We start from the raw sequence: 22,075 nt of genomic DNA on the forward strand, positions 1-22,075 counted from the left end.
AGTCACTGTCTGGACTGAACCAGGAGTCACTGTTCACATGGCTCCGGGACTCAGTATCCTCACTGTACCAGGACGCACTGTCCACACTGCTCCAGGACTCACTGTCCACACTGCTCCAGGACTCACTGTCCACACTGTTCCAGGACTCACTGTCCACACTGCTCCGGGACTCGCTGTCCACACTGCTCCAGTACTCGCTGTCCATACTGCTCTGGGACTCACTGTCCATACTGCTCTGGGACTCACTGCCCACACTGCTCCGGGACTCACTGTCCACACTGCTCCGGGACTCAGTATCCGCACTGCTCTGGGACTCACTGTCCACACTGCTCGGGGGCTCACTGTCCACACTGCACCGGGACTCACTGTCCACACTGCTCTGGGACTCACTGCCCACACTGCTCCGGGACTCACTGTCCACACTGCTCTGGGACTCACTGTCCACACTGCTCCGGGACTCACTGTCCACACTGCTCTGGGACTCACTGTCCACACTGCTCCGGGACTCACTGTCCACACTGCTCTGGGACTCACTGTCCACACTGCTCTGGGACTCACTGCCCACACTGCTCCGGGACTCACTGTCCACACTGCTCCGGGACTCACTGTCCACACTGCTCCAGAACACACTGTCCACACTGCTCCGGGACTCACTGTCCACACTGCTCAGGGACTCACTGTCCACATTGCTCCAGGACTCACTGTCCACACTGCTCCGGGACTTTCTGTCCACACTGCTCCGGGACTCAGTGTCCACACTGCTCCAGGACTCTGTATCCTCACTGCTCCGGCACTCACTGTCCACACTGCTCCGGGACTCTGTATCCTCACTGCTCCGGCACACACTGTCCACACTGCTCCTTGACTCAGTATCCAAACTGCTCCGGGACTCAGTACCCTCACTGTTCCGGGACTCACTGTCCACACTTTTCTGGGACTTATTCTCCTCACTGCTTTGGGACTCACTATCTGCACTGCTCCAGGATTCGCTGTCCACATTGCTCCGGGGCTCAGTATCCACACTGCTTCTGGACTCACTGTCTGCACTGCACTGGGACTCACTGTCCACACTGCTCTGGGTCTCACTGTCCACACTGCTCCGGGACTCACTGTCCACACTGCTCTGGGTCTCACTGTCCGAACTGCTCCGGGTCTCACTGTCCACACTGCTCCAGGAGTCACTGTCCACACCACTCCAGGACTCACTGTCCACACTGTTCCAGGACTCACTGTCCACACTGTTCCGGGACTCACTGTCCACACTGCTCCGGGTCTCACTGTCCACACTGATCCGGGAATCAGTATCCACACTGTTCCAGGACTCACTGTCCACTCTGCTCCTGGACACAATGTGCATATTGCACCGGGAGTCACTGTCTGCACTGCAATGGGACACACTGTCCACACTGCTCTGGGACTTAGTATCCAGACTGCACCGGGACTCACTGTCTGCATTGTTCCAGGACTCACTGTCCACACTGCTCCAGGACTCACTGTCCACACTGCTCCGAGACTCAGTATCCACACTGCTCCAGGACTCACAGTCCACATTGCACTGGGAGTCACTGACTGCTCTGCACCGTTAGTCACTGTCCGCACTGCTCCAGGACTCATTATCCACACTGCTCCGGGACTCACTGTCCACACTGCTCCAGGACTCACTGTCCACACTGCTCCGGGACTCACTGTCCACACTGCTCCAGGACTCACTGTCCACACTACTCCGGGTCTAACTGTCCACACTGCTCCGGGACTCAGTATCCACACTGCTCCGGGACTCACTGTCCACACTGCTGCTTGACTCAGTATCCACACTGCTCCGGGACTCAGTACCCTCACTGCTTTGGGACTCACTGTCCACACTGCTCCTGGACTCACTGTCCACACTGCTCCGGGACTCACTGTCCACACTGCTCCGGGACTCGCTGTCCACACTGCTCCGGGACTCACTGTCCACACTGCTCCGGGACTCACTGTCCACACTGCTCCAGGACTCAGTATCCACACTGCTCTGGGACTCAGTGTCCACACTGATCCAGGACTCACTGTCCACAATGCACTGGGACTCACTGACCGCACTGCTCCAGGACTCACTGTCTGCATTGCACTGGGAGTCACTGTCTGCGCTGCACCAGGACTCACTGTGCACACTGCTCCTGGACACACTGTCCACACTGCACCAGTACTCACTGTCTGCATTGTTCCGGGACTCACTGTCCACACTGTTCCAGGACTTACTGTCCACACTGTTCGGGGACTCACTGTCCACACTGCTCCGGGACTCACTGTCCACACTGCTCCAGGACTCACTGTACACACTGCTCCAGGACTCACTGCCCGCATTGCTCCAGGACTCACTGTGCACACTGCTCCAGGACTCACTGTCCACACTGCTCCGGGACTCACTGTCCACACTGCTCCGGGACTCACTAACCGCACTGCTCCAGGACTCACTTTCTGCATTGCACTGGGAGTCACTGTCTGCCCTGCACCAGGAGTCACTGTATGCACTGCTCCGGGTCTCACTGCCACACTGCTCCGGGACTCACTGTCCACACGGCTCAGGGTCTCACTGTCCACACGGCTCGGGGTCTCACTGTCCACACTGTTCCGGGACTCACTGTCCACACTGCTCCGGGACTCAATGGACACACAACTCCGTCTCTCACTGTCCTCCCTGCTCCTGGACTCAATGTCCACACTGCTCCGTGAATCAGTATCCACACTGTTCCAGGACTCACTGTCCACATTGCACCGGGAGTCACTGTCTGCACTGCACCAGGAGTCACTGTCTGCAATGCATTGGGACACACTGTCCACACTGCACCGGTACTCACTGTCTGCATTGTTCCGGGACTCACTGTCCACACGGCTCCGGGACTCACTGTCCACACTGTTCCAGGACTCAGTGTCCACACTGCTCCAGGACTCACTGTCCACACTGCTCCAGGACTCACTGCCCGTATTGCTCCGGGACTCACTGTGCACACTGCTCCAGGACTCAGTGTCCACGCTGCTCCAGGACTCACTGTCCACACTGCTCCAGGACTCACTGCCCGCATTGCTCCGGGACTCACTGTCCACACTGCTCCAGGACTCACTGCCCGCATTGCTCCGGGACTCACTGTGCGCACTGCTCTGGGACTCATTGTCCAAACTGCTCTGGGGCCCATTGTCCACAGTGCACCAGGACTCACTGCCCACAATGCACTGGGACTCACTGAGCGCACTGCTCCAGGACTCACTGTCTGCATTGCACTGGGAGTCACTGTCTGCCCTGCACCAGGAGTCACTGTACGCACTGCTCCGGGAATCACTGACCACACTGCTCTGGGTCTCACTGTCCACACTGCTCCGGGACTCGCTGTCCACACTGCACCGGGACTCACTGTCCACACTGCTCCGGGACTCACTGTCCACACTGCTCCGGCACTCACTGTCCACACTGCTCTTTGACTCAGTATCCAAACTGCTCCGGGACTCAGTATCCACACTGCACCGGGGGTCACTGTCCACACTGCACCGGGACTCACTGTCCACACTGCTCCGGGACTCAGTTTCCACAGTACTCCGTGTCTCACTGTCCACACTGTTCCGGGACTCATTGTCCACACTGTTCCGGGACTCACTGTCCACACTTTTCTGGGACTTACTCTCCACACTGCATTGGGACTCACTGTCTGCACTGCTCCAGGACTCGCTGTCCACACTGTTCCAGGACTCAGTGTCCACACTGCTCCAGGACTCACTGTCTGCATTGCACTGGGAGTCACTGTCTGCCCTGCACCAGGAGTCACTGTATGCACCGCTCCAGGACTCACTGTCCACACTGTTCCGGGACTCACTGTCCACCCTGCTCCGGGACTCACTGTCCACACTGCTCTGGTTCTCACTGTCCACACTGCTCCAGTACTCGCTGTCCACACTGCTCCGGGACTCACTGTCCATACTGCTCTGGGACTCACTGCCCACACTGCTCCGGGACTCACTGTCCACACTGCTCCGGGACTCAGTATCCGCACTGCTCTGGGACTCACTGTCCACACTGCTCGGGGGCTCACTGTCCACACTGCACCGGGACTCACTGTCCACACTGCTCTGGGACTCACTGCCCACACTGCTCCGGGACTCACTGTCCACACTGCTCTGGGACTCACTGTCCACACTGCTCCGGGACTCACTGTCCACACTGCTCTGGGACTCACTGTCCACACTGCTCCGGGACTCACTGTCCACACTGCTCTGGGACTCACTGTCCACACTGCTCTGGGACTCACTGCCCACACTGCTCCGGGACTCACTGTCCACACTGCTCCGGGACTCACTGTCCACACTGCTCCAGAACACACTGTCCACACTGCTCCGGGACTCACTGTCCACACTGCTCAGGGACTCACTGTCCACATTGCTCCAGGACTCACTGTCCACACTGCTCCGGGACTTTCTGTCCACACTGCTCCGGGACTCAGTGTCCACACTGCTCCAGGACTCTGTATACTCACTGCTCCGGCACTCACTGTCCACACTGCTCCGGGACTCTGTATCCTCACTGCTCAGGCACACACTGTCCACACTTTTCTGGGACTTATTCTCCTCACTGCTTTGGGACTCACTATCTGCACTGCTCCAGGATTCGCTGTCCACATTGCTCCGGGGCTCAGTATCCACACTGCTTCTGGACTCACTGTCTGCACTGCACTGGGACTCACTGTCCACACTGCTCCAGGAGTCACTGTCCACACCACTCCAGGACTCACTGTCCACACTGTTCCAGGACTCACTGTCCACACTGTTCCGGGACTCACTGTCCACACTGCTCCGGGTCTCACTGTCCACACTGATCCGGGAATCAGTATCCACACTGTTCCAGGACTCACTGTCCACTCTGCTCCTGGACACAATGTGCATATTGCACCGGGAGTCACTGTCTGCACTGCAATGGGACACACTGTCCACACTGCTCTGGGACTTAGTATCCAGACTGCACCGGGACTCACTGTCTGCATTGTTCCAGGACTCACTGTCCACACTGTTCCAGGACTCACTGTCCACACTGTTCCAGGACTCACTGTCCACACTGTTCCGGGACTCACTGTCCACACTGTTCCGGGACTCACTGTCCACACTGTTCCGGGACTCACTGTCCACACTGCTCTGGGACTCACTGTCCACACTGCTCTGGGACTCACTGTCCACACTGCTCCAGGACTCACTGTCCACACTGCTCCGGGACTCGCTGTCCACACTGCTCCGGGACTCAGTGTCCACACTGCTCCGGGACTCTGTATCCTCACTGCTCCGGCACTCACTGTCCACACTGCTCCGGGACTCTGTATCCTCACTGCTCCGGCACACACTGTCCACACTGCTCCTTGACTCAGTATCCAAACTGCTCCGGGACTCAGTACCCTCACTGCACCGGGACTCACTGTCCACACTGTTCCGGGTCTCACTGTCCACACTTTTCTGGGACTTATTCTCCTCACTGCTTTGGGACTCACTGTCTGCACTGCTCCAGGATTCGCTTTCCACATTGCTCCGGGGCTCAGTATCCACACTGCTCCTGGACTCACTGTCTGCACTGCACTGGGACTCACTGTCCACACTGCTCCGGGACTCACTGTCCACACTGCTCTGGTTCTCACTGTCCGCACTGCTCCGGGTCTCACTGTCCACACTGCTCCGGGACTCACTATCCACACTGCTCTGGGTCTCACTGTCCACACTGCTCCGGGATTCACTGTCCACACTGCGCTGAGACTCACTGTCCACACTGCTCTGGGTCTCACTGTCCACACTGCTCCGGGACTCACTGTCCACACTGCGCTGAGAACCACTGTCCACACTGCTCTGGGTCTCACTATCCGCACTGCTCCGGGTCTCACTGTCCACACTGCTCCGGGACTCACTATCCACACTGCTCTGGGTCTCACTGTCCGCACTGCTCCGGGTCTCACTGTCCACACTGCTCCAGGAGTCACTGTCCACATCACTACAGGACTCACTGACCACACTGCTCCTGGACTCACTTTCCACATTGCACTGGGAGTCACTGTCTGCACTGAACCAGGAGTCACTGTTCACATGGCTCCGGGACTCAGTATCCTCACTGTACCAGGACGCACTGTCCACACTGCTCTGGGACTCACTGTCCACACTGCTCCGGGACTCACTGTCCACACTGCTCTGGGACTCACTGCCCACACTGCTCCGGGACTCACTGTCCACACTGCTCCGGGACTCACTGTCCACACTGCTCCAGAACACACTGTCCACACTGCTCCGGGACTCACTGTCCACACTGCTCAGGGACTCACTGTCCACATTGCTCCAGGACTCACTGTCCACACTGCTCCGGGACTTTCTGTCCACACTGCTCCGGGACTCAGTGTCCACACTGCTCCAGGACTCTGTATCCTCACTGCTCCGGCACTCACTGTCCACACTGCTCCGGGACTCTGTATCCTCATTGCTCCGGCACACACTGTCCACACTGCTCCTTGACTCAGTATCCAAACTGCTCCGGGACTCAGTACCCTCACTGTTCCGGGACTCACTGTCCACACTTTTCTGGGACTTATTCTCCTCACTGCTTTGGGACTCACTATCTGCACTGCTCCAGGATTCGCTGTCCACATTGCTCCGGGGCTCAGTATCCACACTGCTTCTGGACTCACTGTCTGCACTGCACTGGGACTCACTGTCCACACTGCTCTGGGTCTCACTGTCCACACTGCTCCGGGACTCACTGTCCACACTGCTCTGGGTCTCACTGTCCGCACTGCTCCGGGTCTCACTGTCCACACTGCTCCAGGAGTCACTGTCCACACCACTCCAGGACTCACTGTCCACACTGTTCCAGGACTCACTGTCCACACTGTTCCGGGACTCACTGTCCACACTGCTCCGGGTCTCACTGTCCACACTGATCCGGGAATCAGTATCCACACTGTTCCAGGACTCACTGTCCACTCTGCTCCTGGACACAATGTGCATATTGCACCGGGAGTCACTGTCTGCACTGCAATGGGACACACTGTCCACACTGCTCTGGGACTTAGTATCCAGACTGCACCGGGACTCACTGTCTGCATTGTTCCAGGACTCACTGTCCACACTGTTCCAGGACTCACTGTCCACACTGTTCCAGGACTCACTGTCCACACTGTTCCGGGACTCACTGTCCACACTGTTCCGGGACTCACTGTCCACACTGTTCCGGGACTCACTGTCCACACTGCTCTGGGACTCACTGTCCACACTGCTCTGGGACTCACTGTCCACACTGCTCCAAGACTCACTGTCCACACTGCTCCGGGACTCGCTGTCCACACTGCTCCGGGACTCAGTGTCCACACTGCTCCGGGACTCTGTATCCTCACTGCTCCGGCACTCACTGTCCACACTGCTCCGGGACTCTGTATCCTCACTGCTCCGGCACACACTGTCCACACTGCTCCTTGACTCAGTATCCAAACTGCTCCGGGACTCAGTACCCTCACTGCACCGGGACTCACTGTCCACACTGTTCCGGGTCTCACTGTCCACACTTTTCTGGGACTTATTCTCCTCACTGCTTTGGGACTCACTGTCTGCACTGCTCCAGGATTCGCTTTCCACATTGCTCCGGGGCTCAGTATCCACACTGCTCCTGGACTCACTGTCTGCACTGCACTGGGACTCACTGTCCACACTGCTCTGGGACTCACTGTCCACACTGCTCCGGGACTCACTGTCCACACTGCTCTGGTTCTCACTGTCCGCACTGCTCCGGGTCTCACTGTCCACACTGCTCCGGGACTCACTATCCACACTGCTCTGGGTCTCACTGTCCACACTGCTCCGGGACTCACTGTCCACACTGCGCTGAGACTCACTGTCCACACTGCTCTGGGTCTCACTGTCCACACTGCTCCGGGACTCACTGTCCACACTGCGCTGAGAACCACTGTCCACACTGCTCTGGGTCTCACTATCCGCACTGCTCCGGGTCTCACTGTCCACACTGCTCCGGGACTCACTATCCACACTGCTCTGGGTCTCACTGTCCGCACTGCTCCGGGTCTCACTGTCCACACTGCTCCAGGAGTCACTGTCCACATCACTACAGGACTCACTGACCACACTGCTCCTGGACTCACTTTCCACATTGCACTGGGAGTCACTGTCTGCACTGAACCAGGAGTCACTGTTCACATGGCTCCGGGACTCAGTATCCTCACTGTACCAGGACGCACTGTCCACACTGCTCCAGGACTCACTGTCCACACTGTTCCAGGACTCACTGTCCACACTGCTCCGGGACTCGCTGTCCACACTGCTCCGGGACTCACTGTCCACACTGCTGCTTGACTCAGTATCCACACTGCTCCGGGACTCACTGTCCACACTGCTCCAGGACTCACTGTCCACACTGCTCCAGGACCCACTGTCCACATTGCTCTGGGACTCACTGTCCACACTGTTCCGGGAATCACTGTCCACACTGCTCCGGGACACACTGTCCACACTGCTCTGGGACTCACTGTCCACACTGTTCCGGGAATCACTGTCCACACTGCTCCGGGACACACTGTCCACACTGCTCCGAGACTCACTGTCCACACTGTTCCGGGAATCACTGTCCACACTGCTCCGGGACTCACTGTCCACACTGCTCTCGGACTCACTGTCCACACTGCTCCGGGACTCGCTGTCCACACTGCTCCAGTACTCGCTGTCCATACTGCTCCGGGACTCACTGTCCATACTGCTCTGGGACTCACTGCCCACACTGCTCCGGGACTCACTGTCCACACTGCTCCGGGACTCAGTATCCGCACTGCTCTGGGACTCACTGTCCACACTGCTCGGGGGCTCACTGTCCACACTGCACCGGGACTCACTGTCCACACTGCTCTGGGACTCACTGCCCACACTGCTCCGGGACTCACTGTCCACACTGCTCTGGGACTCACTGTCCACACTGCTCCGGGACTCACTGTCCACACTGCTCTGGGACTCACTGTCCACACTGCTCCGGGACTCACTGTCCACACTGCTCTGGGACTCACTGTCCACACTGCTCTGGGACTCACTGCCCACACTGCTCCGGGACTCACTGTCCACACTGCTCCGGGACTCACTGTCCACACTGCTCCAGAACACACTGTCCACACTGCTCCGGGACTCACTGTCCACACTGCTCAGGGACTCACTGTCCACATTGCTCCAGGACTCACTGTCCACACTGCTCCGGGACTTTCTGTCCACACTGCTCCGGGACTCAGTGTCCACACTGCTCCAGGACTCTGTATCCTCACTGCTCCGGCACTCACTGTCCACACTGCTCCGGGACTCTGTATCCTCACTGCTCCGGCACACACTGTCCACACTGCTCCTTGACTCAGTATCCAAACTGCTCCGGGACTCAGTACCCTCACTGTTCCGGGACTCACTGTCCACACTTTTCTGGGACTTATTCTCCTCACTGCTTTGGGACTCACTATCTGCACTGCTCCAGGATTCGCTGTCCACATTGCTCCGGGGCTCAGTATCCACACTGCTTCTGGACTCACTGTCTGCACTGCACTGGGACTCACTGTCCACACTGCTCTGGGTCTCACTGTCCACACTGCTCCGGGACTCACTGTCCACACTGCTCTGGGTCTCACTGTCCGCACTGCTCCGGGTCTCACTGTCCACACTGCTCCAGGAGTCACTGTCCACACCACTCCAGGACTCACTGTCCACACTGTTCCAGGACTCACTGTCCACACTGTTCCGGGACTCACTGTCCACACTGCTCCGGGTCTCACTGTCCACACTGATCCGGGAATCAGTATCCACACTGTTCCAGGACTCACTGTCCACTCTGCTCCTGGACACAATGTGCATATTGCACCGGGAGTCACTGTCTGCACTGCAATGGGACACACTGTCCACACTGCTCTGGGACTTAGTATCCAGACTGCACCGGGACTCACTGTCTGCATTGTTCCAGGACTCACTGTCCACACTGTTCCAGGACTCACTGTCCACACTGTTCCAGGACTCACTGTCCACACTGTTCCGGGACTCACTGTCCACACTGTTCCGGGACTCACTGTCCACACTGTTCCGGGACTCACTGTCCACACTGCTCTGGGACTCACTGTCCACACTGCTCTGGGACTCACTGTCCACACTGCTCCAGGACTCACTGTCCACACTGCTCCGGGACTCGCTGTCCACACTGCTCCGGGACTCAGTGTCCACACTGCTCCGGGACTCTGTATCCTCACTGCTCCGGCACTCACTGTCCACACTGCTCCGGGACTCTGTATCCTCACTGCTCCGGCACACACTGTCCACACTGCTCCTTGACTCAGTATCCAAACTGCTCCGGGACTCAGTACCCTCACTGCACCGGGACTCACTGTCCACACTGTTCCGGGTCTCACTGTCCACACTTTTCTGGGACTTATTCTCCTCACTGCTTTGGGACTCACTGTCTGCACTGCTCCAGGATTCGCTTTCCACATTGCTCCGGGGCTCAGTATCCACACTGCTCCTGGACTCACTGTCTGCACTGCACTGGGACTCACTGTCCACACTGCTCTGGGACTCACTGTCCACACTGCTCCGGGACTCACTGTCCACACTGCTCTGGTTCTCACTGTCCGCACTGCTCCGGGTCTCACTGTCCACACTGCTCCGGGACTCACTATCCACACTGCTCTGGGTCTCACTGTCCACACTGCTCCGGGACTCACTGTCCACACTGCGCTGAGACTCACTGTCCACACTGCTCTGGGTCTCACTGTCCACACTGCTCCGGGACTCACTGTCCACACTGCGCTGAGAACCACTGTCCACACTGCTCTGGGTCTCACTATCCGCACTGCTCCGGGTCTCACTGTCCACACTGCTCCGGGACTCACTATCCACACTGCTCTGGGTCTCACTGTCCGCACTGCTCCGGGTCTCACTGTCCACACTGCTCCAGGAGTCACTGTCCACATCACTACAGGACTCACTGACCACACTGCTCCTGGACTCACTTTCCACATTGCACTGGGAGTCACTGTCTGCACTGAACCAGGAGTCACTGTTCACATGGCTCCGGGACTCAGTATCCTCACTGTACCAGGACGCACTGTCCACACTGCTCCAGGACTCACTGTCCACACTGCTCCAGGACTCACTGTCCACACTGTTCCAGGACTCACTGTCCACACTGCTCCGGGACTCGCTGTCCACACTGCTCCGGGACTCACTGTCCACACTGCTGCTTGACTCAGTATCCACACTGCTCCGGGACTCACTGTCCACACTGCTCCGGGACACACTGTCCACACTGCTCTGGGACTCACTGTCCACACTGTTCCGGGAATCACTGTCCACACTGCTCCGGGACTCACTGTCCACACTGCTCTCGGACTCACTGTCCACACTGCTCTGGGACTCACTGTCCACACTGCTCCAGGACTCACTGTCCATACTGCTCCGGGACTCGCTGTCCACACTGCTCCGGGACTCAGTGTCCACACTGCTCCGGGACTCTGTATCCTCACTGCTCCGGCACTCACTGTCCACACTGCTCCGGGACTCTGTATCCTCACTGCTCCGGCACACACTGTCCACACTGCTCCTTGACTCAGTATCCAACCTGCTCCGGGACTCAGTACCCTCACTGCACCGGGGCTCACTGTCCACACTGTTCCGGGTCTCACTGTCCACACTTTTCTGGGACTTATTCTCCTCACTGCTTTGGGACTCACTGTCTGCACTGCTCCAGGATTCGCTGTCCACATTGCTCCGGGGCTCAGTATCCACACTGCTCCTGGACTCACTGTCTGCACTGCACTGGGACTCAGTGTCCACACTGCTCTGGGACTCACTGTTCACACTGCTCCGGGACTCACTGTCCACACTGCTCTGGGTCTCACTGTCCGCACTGCTCCGGGTCTCACTGTCCACACTGCTCCGGTACTCACTATCCACACTGCTCTGGGTCTCACTGTCTGCACTGCTCCGGGTCTCACTGTCCACACTCCTCCAGGAGTCACTGTCCACACCACTCCAGGACTCACTGACCACACTGCTCCTGGACTCACTTTCCACATTGCACTGGGAGTCACTGTCTGCACTGAACCAGGAGTCAATGTTCACATGGCTCCGGGACTCAGTATCCTCACTGTACCAGGACGCACTGTCCACACTGCTCCAGGACTCACTGTTCACACTGCTCCAGGACTCACTGTCCACACTGTTCCAGGACTCACTGTCCACACTGCTCCGGGACTCACTGTCCACACTGCTCCAGGACTCACTGTCCACACTGCTCCAGGACTCACTGTCCACACTGCTCCGGGACTCACTGTCCACACTGCTCCAGGACTCACTGTCCACACTGCTCCGAGACTCAGTATCCAGACTGCTCCAGGACTCACAGTCCACATTGCACTGGGAGTCACTGACTGCTCTGCACCGTTATTCACTGTCCGCACTGCTCCAGGACTCACTGTCCACTCTGCTCCGGGACTCACTGCCCACAATGCACTGGGACTCACTGCCCGCACTGCTACAGGACTCACTGTCTGCCCTGCACCAGGAGTCCCTGTCCACCCTGCTCCAGGACTCAGTATCCACACTGCTCCAGGACTCACTGTACACACTGCTCCAGGACTCACTGCCCGCATTGCTCCAGGACTCACTGTGCACACTGCTCCAGGACTCACTGTCCACACTGCTCCGGGACTCACTGTCCACACTGCTCCGGGACTCACTAACCGCACTGCTCCAGGACTCACTTTCTGCATTGCACTGGGAGTCACTGTCTGCCCTGCACCAGGAGTCACTGTATGCACTGCTCCAGGACTCACTGTCCACACTGCTCCGGGACTCACTGTCCACACTGCTCCGGGACTCACTGTCCACACGGCTCGGGGTCTCACTGTCCACACTGTTCCGGGACTCACTGTCCACACTGCTCCGGGACTCAATGGACACACAACTCCGTCTCTCACTGTCCTCCCTGCTCCTGGACTCAATGTCCACACTGCTCCGTGAATCAGTATCCACACTGTTCCAGGACTCACTGTCCACATTGCACCGGGAGTCACTGTCTGCACTGCACCAGGAGTCACTGTCTGCAATGCATTGGGACACACTGTCCACACTGCACCGGTACTCACTGTCTGCATTGTTCCGGGACTCACTGTCCACACGGCTCCGGGACTCACTGTCCACACTGTTCCAGGACTCAGTGTCCACACTGCTCCAGGACTCACTGTCCACACTGCTCCAGGACTCACTGCCCGTATTGCTCCGGGACTCACTGTGCACACTGATCCGGGAATCAGTATCCACACTGTTCCAGGACTCACTGTCCACTCTGCTCCTGGACACAATGTGCATATTGCACCGGGAGTCACTGTCTGCACTGCAATGGGACACACTGTCCACACTGCTCTGGGACTTAGTATCCAGACTGCACCGGGACTCACTGTCTGCATTGTTCCAGGACTCACTGTCCACACTGTTCCAGGACTCACTGTCCACACTGTTCCAGGACTCACTGTCCACACTGTTCCGGGACTCACTGTCCACACTGTTCCGGGACTCACTGTCCACACTGTTCCGGGACTCACTGTCCACACTGCTCTGGGACTCACTGTCCACACTGCTCTGGGACTCACTGTCCACACTGCTCCAGGACTCACTGTCCACACTGCTCCGGGACTCGCTGTCCACACTGCTCCGGGACTCAGTGTCCACACTGCTCCGGGACTCTGTATCCTCACTGCTCCGGCACTCACTGTCCACACTGCTCCGGGACTCTGTATCCTCACTGCTCCGGCACACACTGTCCACACTGCTCCTTGACTCAGTATCCAAACTGCTCCGGGACTCAGTACCCTCACTGCACCGGGACTCACTGTCCACACTGTTCCGGGTCTCACTGTCCACACTTTTCTGGGACTTATTCTCCTCACTGCTTTGGGACTCACTGTCTGCACTGCTCCAGGATTCGCTTTCCACATTGCTCCGGGGCTCAGTATCCACACTGCTCCTGGACTCACTGTCTGCACTGCACTGGGACTCACTGTCCACACTGCTCCGGGACTCACTGTCCACACTGCTCTGGTTCTCACTGTCCGCACTGCTCCGGGTCTCACTGTCCACACTGCTCCGGGACTCACTATCCACACTGCTCTGGGTCTCACTGTCCACACTGCTCCGGGACTCACTGTCCACACTGCGCTGAGACTCACTGTCCACACTGCTCTGGGTCTCACTGTCCACACTGCTCCGGGACTCACTGTCCACACTGCGCTGAGAACCACTGTCCACACTGCTCTGGGTCTCACTATCCGCACTGCTCCGGGTCTCACTGTCCACACTGCTCCGGGACTCACTATCCACACTGCTCTGGGTCTCACTGTCCGCACTGCTCCGGGTCTCACTGTCCACACTGCTCCAGGAGTCACTGTCCACATCACTACAGGACTCACTGACCACACTGCTCCTGGACTCACTTTCCACATTGCACTGGGAGTCACTGTCTGCACTGAACCAGGAGTCACTGTTCACATGGCTCCGGGACTCAGTATCCTCACTGTACCAGGACGCACTGTCCACACTGCTCTGGGACTCACTGTCCACACTGCTCCGGGACTCACTGTCCACACTGCTCTGGGACTCACTGCCCACACTGCTCCGGGACTCACTGTCCACACTGCTCCGGGACTCACTGTCCACACTGCTCCAGAACACACTGTCCACACTGCTCCGGGACTCACTGTCCACACTGCTCAGGGACTCACTGTCCACATTGCTCCAGGACTCACTGTCCACACTGCTCCGGGACTTTCTGTCCACACTGCTCCGGGACTCAGTGTCCACACTGCTCCAGGACTCTGTATCCTCACTGCTCCGGCACTCACTGTCCACACTGCTCCGGGACTCTGTATCCTCATTGCTCCGGCACACACTGTCCACACTGCTCCTTGACTCAGTATCCAAACTGCTCCGGGACTCAGTACCCTCACTGTTCCGGGACTCACTGTCCACACTTTTCTGGGACTTATTCTCCTCACTGCTTTGGGACTCACTATCTGCACTGCTCCAGGATTCGCTGTCCACATTGCTCCGGGGCTCAGTATCCACACTGCTTCTGGACTCACTGTCTGCACTGCACTGGGACTCACTGTCCACACTGCTCTGGGTCTCACTGTCCACACTGCTCCGGGACTCACTGTCCACACTGCTCTGGGTCTCACTGTCCGCACTGCTCCGGGTCTCACTGTCCACACTGCTCCAGGAGTCACTGTCCACACCACTCCAGGACTCACTGTCCACACTGTTCCAGGACTCACTGTCCACACTGTTCCGGGACTCACTGTCCACACTGCTCCGGGTCTCACTGTCCACACTGATCCGGGAATCAGTATCCACACTGTTCCAGGACTCACTGTCCACTCTGCTCCTGGACACAATGTGCATATTGCACCGGGAGTCACTGTCTGCACTGCAATGGGACACACTGTCCACACTGCTCTGGGACTTAGTATCCAGACTGCACCGGGACTCACTGTCTGCATTGTTCCAGGACTCACTGTCCACACTGTTCCAGGACTCACTGTCCACACTGTTCCAGGACTCACTGTCCACACTGTTCCGGGACTCACTGTCCACACTGTTCCGGGACTCACTGTCCACACTGTTCCGGGACTCACTGTCCACACTGCTCTGGGACTCACTGTCCACACTGCTCTGGGACTCACTGTCCACACTGCTCCAAGACTCACTGTCCACACTGCTCCGGGACTCGCTGTCCACACTGCTCCGGGACTCAGTGTCCACACTGCTCCGGGACTCTGTATCCTCACTGCTCCGGCACTCACTGTCCACACTGCTCCGGGACTCTGTATCCTCACTGCTCCGGCACACACTGTCCACACTGCTCCTTGACTCAGTATCCAAACTGCTCCGGGACTCAGTACCCTCACTGCACCGGGACTCACTGTCCACACTGTTCCGGGTCTCACTGTCCACACTTTTCTGGGACTTATTCTCCTCACTGCTTTGGGACTCACTGTCTGCACTGCTCCAGGATTCGCTTTCCACATTGCTCCGGGGCTCAGTATCCACACTGCTCCTGGACTCACTGTCTGCACTGCACTGGGACTCACTGTCCACACTGCTCTGGGACTCACTGTCCACACTGCTCCGGGACTCACTGTCCACACTGCTCTGGTTCTCACTGTCCGCACTGCTCCGGGTCTCACTGTCCACACTGCTCCGGGACTCACTATCCACACTGCTCTGGGTCTCACTGTCCACACTGCTCCGGGACTCACTGTCCACACTGCGCTGAGACTCACTGTCCACACTGCTCTGGGTCTCACTGTCCACACTGCTCCGGGACTCACTGTCCACACTGCGCTGAGAACCACTGTCCACACTGCTCTGGGTCTCACTATCCGCACTGCTCCGGGTCTCACTGTCCACACTGCTCCGGGACTCACTATCCACACTGCTCTGGGTCTCACTGTCCGCACTGCTCCGGGTCTCACTGTCCACACTGCTCCAGGAGTCACTGTCCACATCACTACAGGACTCACTGACCACACTGCTCCTGGACTCACTTTCCACATTGCACTGGGAGTCACTGTCTGCACTGAACCAGGAGTCACTGTTCACATGGCTCCGGGACTCAGTATCCTCACTGTACCAGGACGCACTGTCCACACTGCTCCAGGACTCACTGTCCACACTGTTCCAGGACTCACTGTCCACACTGCTCCGGGACTCGCTGTCCACACTGCTCCGGGACTCACTGTCCACACTGCTGCTTGACTCAGTATCCACACTGCTCCGGGACTCACTGTCCACACTGCTCCAGGACTCACTGTCCACACTGCTCCAGGACCCACTGTCCACATTGCTCTGGGACTCACTGTCCACACTGTTCCGGGAATCACTGTCCACACTGCTCCGGGACACACTGTCCACACTGCTCTGGGACTCACTGTCCACACTGTTCCGGGAATCACTGTCCACACTGCTCCGGGACACACTGTCCACACTGCTCCGAGACTCACTGTCCACACTGTTCCGGGAATCACTGTCCACACTGCTCCGGGACTCACTGTCCACACTGCTCTCGGACTCACTGTCCACACTGCTCCGGGACTCGCTGTCCACACTGCTCCAGTACTCGCTGTCCATACTGCTCCGGGACTCACTGTCCATACTGCTCTGGGACTCACTGCCCACACTGCTCCGGGACTCACTGTCCACACTGCTCCGGGACTCAGTATCCGCACTGCTCTGGGACTCACTGTCCACACTGCTCGGGGGCTCACTGTCCACACTGCACCGGGACTCACTGTCCACACTGCTCTGGGACTCACTGCCCACACTGCTCCGGGACTCACTGTCCACACTGCTCTGGGACTCACTGTCCACACTGCTCCGGGACTCACTGTCCACACTGCTCTGGGACTCACTGTCCACACTGCTCCGGGACTCACTGTCCACACTGCTCTGGGACTCACTGTCCACACTGCTCTGGGACTCACTGCCCACACTGCTCCGGGACTCACTGTCCACACTGCTCCGGGACTCACTGTCCACACTGCTCCAGAACACACTGTCCACACTGCTCCGGGACTCACTGTCCACACTGCTCAGGGACTCACTGTCCACATTGCTCCAGGACTCACTGTCCACACTGCTCCGGGACTTTCTGTCCACACTGCTCCGGGACTCAGTGTCCACACTGCTCCAGGACTCTGTATCCTCACTGCTCCGGCACTCACTGTCCACACTGCTCCGGGACTCTGTATCCTCACTGCTCCGGCACACACTGTCCACACTGCTCCTTGACTCAGTATCCAAACTGCTCCGGGACTCAGTACCCTCACTGTTCCGGGACTCACTGTCCACACTTTTCTGGGACTTATTCTCCTCACTGCTTTGGGACTCACTATCTGCACTGCTCCAGGATTCGCTGTCCACATTGCTCCGGGGCTCAGTATCCACACTGCTTCTGGACTCACTGTCTGCACTGCACTGGGACTCACTGTCCACACTGCTCTGGGTCTCACTGTCCACACTGCTCCGGGACTCACTGTCCACACTGCTCTGGGTCTCACTGTCCGCACTGCTCCGGGTCTCACTGTCCACACTGCTCCAGGAGTCACTGTCCACACCACTCCAGGACTCACTGTCCACACTGTTCCAGGACTCACTGTCCACACTGTTCCGGGACTCACTGTCCACACTGCTCCGGGTCTCACTGTCCACACTGATCCGGGAATCAGTATCCACACTGTTCCAGGACTCACTGTCCACTCTGCTCCTGGACACAATGTGCATATTGCACCGGGAGTCACTGTCTGCACTGCAATGGGACACACTGTCCACACTGCTCTGGGACTTAGTATCCAGACTGCACCGGGACTCACTGTCTGCATTGTTCCAGGACTCACTGTCCACACTGTTCCAGGACTCACTGTCCACACTGTTCCAGGACTCACTGTCCACACTGTTCCGGGACTCACTGTCCACACTGTTCCGGGACTCACTGTCCACACTGTTCCGGGACTCACTGTCCACACTGCTCTGGGACTCACTGTCCACACTGCTCTGGGACTCACTGTCCACACTGCTCCAGGACTCACTGTCCACACTGCTCCGGGACTCGCTGTCCACACTGCTCCGGGACTCAGTGTCCACACTGCTCCGGGACTCTGTATCCTCACTGCTCCGGCACTCACTGTCCACACTGCTCCGGGACTCTGTATCCTCACTGCTCCGGCACACACTGTCCACACTGCTCCTTGACTCAGTATCCAAACTGCTCCGGGACTCAGTACCCTCACTGCACCGGGACTCACTGTCCACACTGTTCCGGGTCTCACTGTCCACACTTTTCTGGGACTTATTCTCCTCACTGCTTTGGGACTCACTGTCTGCACTGCTCCAGGATTCGCTTTCCACATTGCTCCGGGGCTCAGTATCCACACTGCTCCTGGACTCACTGTCTGCACTGCACTGGGACTCACTGTCCACACTGCTCTGGGACTCACTGTCCACACTGCTCCGGGACTCACTGTCCACACTGCTCTGGTTCTCACTGTCCGCACTGCTCCGGGTCTCACTGTCCACACTGCTCCGGGACTCACTATCCACACTGCTCTGGGTCTCACTGTCCACACTGCTCCGGGACTCACTGTCCACACTGCGCTGAGACTCACTGTCCACACTGCTCTGGGTCTCACTGTCCACACTGCTCCGGGACTCACTGTCCACACTGCGCTGAGAACCACTGTCCACACTGCTCTGGGTCTCACTATCCGCACTGCTCCGGGTCTCACTGTCCACACTGCTCCGGGACTCACTATCCACACTGCTCTGGGTCTCACTGTCCGCACTGCTCCGGGTCTCACTGTCCACACTGCTCCAGGAGTCACTGTCCACATCACTACAGGACTCACTGACCACACTGCTCCTGGACTCACTTTCCACATTGCACTGGGAGTCACTGTCTGCACTGAACCAGGAGTCACTGTTCACATGGCTCCGGGACTCAGTATCCTCACTGTACCAGGACGCACTGTCCACACTGCTCCAGGACTCACTGTCCACACTGCTCCAGGACTCACTGTCCACACTGTTCCAGGACTCACTGTCCACACTGCTCCGGGACTCGCTGTCCACACTGCTCCGGGACTCACTGTCCACACTGCTGCTTGACTCAGTATCCACACTGCTCCGGGACTCACTGTCCACACTGCTCCGGGACACACTGTCCACACTGCTCTGGGACTCACTGTCCACACTGTTCCGGGAATCACTGTCCACACTGCTCCGGGACTCACTGTCCACACTGCTCTCGGACTCACTGTCCACACTGCTCTGGGACTCACTGTCCACACTGCTCCAGGACTCACTGTCCATACTGCTCCGGGACTCGCTGTCCACACTGCTCCGGGACTCAGTGTCCACACTGCTCCGGGACTCTGTATCCTCACTGCTCCGGCACTCACTGTCCACACTGCTCCGGGACTCTGTATCCTCACTGCTCCGGCACACACTGTCCACACTGCTCCTTGACTCAGTATCCAACCTGCTCCGGGACTCAGTACCCTCACTGCACCGGGGCTCACTGTCCACACTGTTCCGGGTCTCACTGTCCACACTTTTCTGGGACTTATTCTCCTCACTGCTTTGGGACTCACTGTCTGCACTGCTCCAGGATTCGCTGTCCACATTGCTCCGGGGCTCAGTATCCACACTGCTCCTGGACTCACTGTCTGCACTGCACTGGGACTCAGTGTCCACACTGCTCTGGGACTCACTGTTCACACTGCTCCGGGACTCACTGTCCACACTGCTCTGGGTCTCACTGTCCGCACTGCTCCGGGTCTCACTGTCCACACTGCTCCGGTACTCACTATCCACACTGCTCTGGGTCTCACTGTCTGCACTGCTCCGGGTCTCACTGTCCACACTCCTCCAGGAGTCACTGTCCACACCACTCCAGGACTCACTGACCACACTGCTCCTGGACTCACTTTCCACATTGCACTGGGAGTCACTGTCTGCACTGAACCAGGAGTCAATGTTCACATGGCTCCGGGACTCAGTATCCTCACTGTACCAGGACGCACTGTCCACACTGCTCCAGGACTCACTGTTCACACTGCTCCAGGACTCACTGTCCACACTGTTCCAGGACTCACTGTCCACACTGCTCCGGGACTCACTGTCCACACTGCTCCAGGACTCACTGTCCACACTGCTCCAGGACTCACTGTCCACACTGCTCCGGGACTCACTGTCCACACTGCTCCAGGACTCACTGTCCACACTGCTCCGAGACTCAGTATCCAGACTGCTCCAGGACTCACAGTCCACATTGCACTGGGAGTCACTGACTGCTCTGCACCGTTATTCACTGTCCGCACTGCTCCAGGACTCACTGTCCACTCTGCTCCGGGACTCACTGCCCACAATGCACTGGGACTCACTGCCCGCACTGCTACAGGACTCACTGTCTGCCCTGCACCAGGAGTCCCTGTCCACCCTGCTCCAGGACTCAGTATCCACACTGCTCCAGGACTCACTGTACACACTGCTCCAGGACTCACTGCCCGCATTGCTCCAGGACTCACTGTGCACACTGCTCCAGGACTCACTGTCCACACTGCTCCGGGACTCACTGTCCACACTGCTCCGGGACTCACTAACCGCACTGCTCCAGGACTCACTTTCTGCATTGCACTGGGAGTCACTGTCTGCCCTGCACCAGGAGTCACTGTATGCACTGCTCCAGGACTCACTGTCCACACTGCTCCGGGACTCACTGTCCACACTGCTCCGGGACTCACTGTCCACACGGCTCGGGGTCTCACTGTCCACACTGTTCCGGGACTCACTGTCCACACTGCTCCGGGACTCAATGGACACACAACTCCGTCTCTCACTGTCCTCCCTGCTCCTGGACTCAATGTCCACACTGCTCCGTGAATCAGTATCCACACTGTTCCAGGACTCACTGTCCACATTGCACCGGGAGTCACTGTCTGCACTGCACCAGGAGTCACTGTCTGCAATGCATTGGGACACACTGTCCACACTGCACCGGTACTCACTGTCTGCATTGTTCCGGGACTCACTGTCCACACGGCTCCGGGACTCACTGTCCACACTGTTCCAGGACTCAGTGTCCACACTGCTCCAGGACTCACTGTCCACACTGCTCCAGGACTCACTGCCCGTATTGCTCCGGGACTCACTGTGCACACTGCTCCAGGACTCAGTGTCCACACTGCTCCAGGACTCACTGTCCACACTGCTCCAGGACTCACTGCCCGCATTGCTCCGGGACTCACTGTCCACACTGCTCCAGGACTCACTGCCCGCATTGCTCCGGGACTCACTGTGCGCACTGCTCTGGGACTCATTGTCCAAACTGCTCTGGGGCCCATTGTCCACAGTGCACCAGGACTCACTGCCCACAATGCACTGGGACTCACTGAGCGCACTGCTCCAGGACTCACTGTCTGCATTGCACTGGGAGTCACTGTCTGCCCTGCAC

This window comes from Chiloscyllium punctatum, chromosome 42, assembly GCF_047496795.1.
Source record: "Chiloscyllium punctatum isolate Juve2018m chromosome 42, sChiPun1.3, whole genome shotgun sequence".
NCBI classification, from domain to species: domain Eukaryota; kingdom Metazoa; phylum Chordata; class Chondrichthyes; order Orectolobiformes; family Hemiscylliidae; genus Chiloscyllium; species Chiloscyllium punctatum.